This window comes from Aplysia californica, unplaced genomic scaffold (assembly GCF_000002075.1).
Source record: "Aplysia californica isolate F4 #8 unplaced genomic scaffold, AplCal3.0 scaffold01491, whole genome shotgun sequence".
NCBI lineage: Eukaryota > Metazoa > Mollusca > Gastropoda > Aplysiida > Aplysiidae > Aplysia > Aplysia californica.
Genome location: NW_004798761.1, coordinates 24,881 through 27,380, shown reverse-complemented (window position 1 = coordinate 27,380; position 2,500 = coordinate 24,881). Strand labels below are relative to the sequence as shown.

Here is a 2,500-nt window from a genome sequence, read left to right as displayed (position 1 = left end):
CTTCCATTAAGAAATATTTTGATAATATTAAACATTATGAATACTGGCGTGAAAGAAAGAACTAAGGCATCTAATGCACAGCAATAACAACATTAACTTCCACTAAAACGAAAGAAAAACAGCATCTACAGCAACATCAACATCAACAACAACATCATCATCAGCAACAACAACACCAGCAACAACAGAAGTAAAGCAAGATATAGACAACAGAAAATAATTGAAATATCCAGATAGGATTACTTTTGTGAGAGAAAAAAACCCCGACACATCTAATACACGACATAAAACATTTATTTCAGCAAAATTAGCGTAGAAAAGAAGGGAGTGAAGGAGGTGACAAGAGAAGAGGGAAGGCAAGTGATAGCCTTGACGTGCGTTCAGAAAAAACAGTGAGGAAACAGCTAGTGAAAACTATGACGTGAATAAACGACAACCGGAGAACTTGAAAGACTGGGTATATTACAGCTTTCAAAAGCCCTTCTGAGTGAATAAAAACCATAGACTTGTACTACACAACCCTAGACTGTGTACTCTGACGTACTTCCGGATCACTAAGGAGCGCAATGTTTGACCCAATTTGAGCCAAATTCAGGACAAGGGGGATGGGTGTCGCGCTCTCTCCACAATAGAGACGCTGGTGTTTTGCTCTTCATTTGGGCGTAAATGTACGGTCATGGAGCGACGTTCACACCATATGTCGGGTCTATCACTTCATTTGTTTTCTACAAATTTATTCGTTTGAAAAAACAAATCGAAGTCCAAGGTATTAACACAGGATCTTTCAATTATCTAACTTTCCACGTCACCACGTTAAGCTATATTATACTCATTGCACTTATAATTATTAAAAATTGTTCTCACAACTTGTTTTTGGCAACAACAACAAAAACAATAAAGGAAATTACTGGTCAACAACTTAAGGAAATACTTTCAGAGAGTCTACGAGTTACAAGTGTCCGGTATAAAGTTTTACTCAGTCTACGAGTTACAAGTGTCCGGTATAAAGTTTTACTCAGTCTACGAGTTACAGGTGTCCGGTATAAGGTGTCCGGTATAAAGTTTTACTCAGTCTACGAGTTACAGGTGTCCGGTATAAAGTTTTACTCAGTCTACGAGTTACAGGTGTCCGGTATAAAGTTTTACTCAGTCTACGAGTTACAAGTGTCCGGTATAAAGTTTTACTCAGTCTACGAGTTACAAGTGTCCGGTATAAAGTTTTACTCAGTCTACGAGTTACAGGTGTCCGGTATAAAGTTTTACTCACTCAACAAGGCCCTCAGTCTACGAGTTACAGGTGTCCAGTATAAACGTTTATTCATTCTACGAGTTACAGGTGTCCGGTATACAGTTTTACTCACTCAACAAGGGCCTCAACACATCAAAACATGACGTGTATAGCACACACTCCTGATCTCAACTGTACTGGTATAATATTTGCAACAACACACAAAACGGAATCAAGAAAGTCTAGTGAGACTATTCTCTACCTCAGAATTACAAAGTTCTATCTGACATTTTTGGCTGTTTTGACTTACTAAAACCATGAGGCCAGAAACCAATAAATGTTCTATCTGCTCGACCAAACTCGTATGATTATTCGGAGTCATTATCAAGATATTCAAAGAATTGCATTCGAAAAAACTTGACTTGATGTGAAACTACAAATTTCTGACGTCACATAGGTACTGAGCAAATCGTCGGCTGAACACAAGGACTGGCTATATCCACTTTTTACAGTTTCGTGAACAACGAGTTTGAAATTTTGACGATTTTAAAATCTCTATAACACAGTCAAAAAAGAAACGATAATATCTCGACACAGAATTCAGCTACGGCTGAGATATTACTTGGCGTTCATATGACTTTATGCAGTTGCGAGCGCCGTAAAACCTCTACTAAAACTGAGATATTATAAAGGTAAAAGAGGGCCTTAAAGTCTCACTACCCATATTGATTACTCAATTTTGAATGAAAGAGGATAAAAAACCCTTATTGCGCTCAGCCATCGAGATACAACTTCGTAATTCTGGAGTAGCGACTTCTGTATAAGCCGAGTGCCGCCTCATTACAACGAAACAGTTGGCCAGCTACCGTTTGTTTGATCAGTGAGTTGTGAGCAACGAGAATAAGAGAAACAACTACCGCGCAAACACGACTCAATTGTTAATCGAGACCAGTTGTCATTTTCTTACTTACATTGTCCACAACTCACGGACAATATTTTTGACCAACTGTTTTGTAGGGGTTGTCGTTGCTCAGCACTTTAAGGCAGGTTCATACTATCGACATATTATCATATCTCACTCACTACTCAAAGATAGAACTTGAGAAGAATTAACAGGCAAAACACCTAATCAAGACATTACAGGCTAGACATCACAATCAAGACATCACAATCAAGACATCACAATCAAGACATCACAATCAAGACATCATAATCAAGACATCATAATCAAGACATCATAATCAAGACATCATAATCAAGACATCATAATCA

At 38.0% G+C, this 2,500-nt stretch overlaps 1 protein-coding gene across 1 annotated transcript in view; it reads right to left on the bottom strand.

Annotated features, from left to right (window-relative positions):
- Window positions 1-2,500, bottom strand: part of LOC101864669 (agrin) — a gene marked incomplete at its 3' end in the record, with an annotated part of 21,647 nt that overhangs the window by 15,279 nt on the left and 3,868 nt on the right.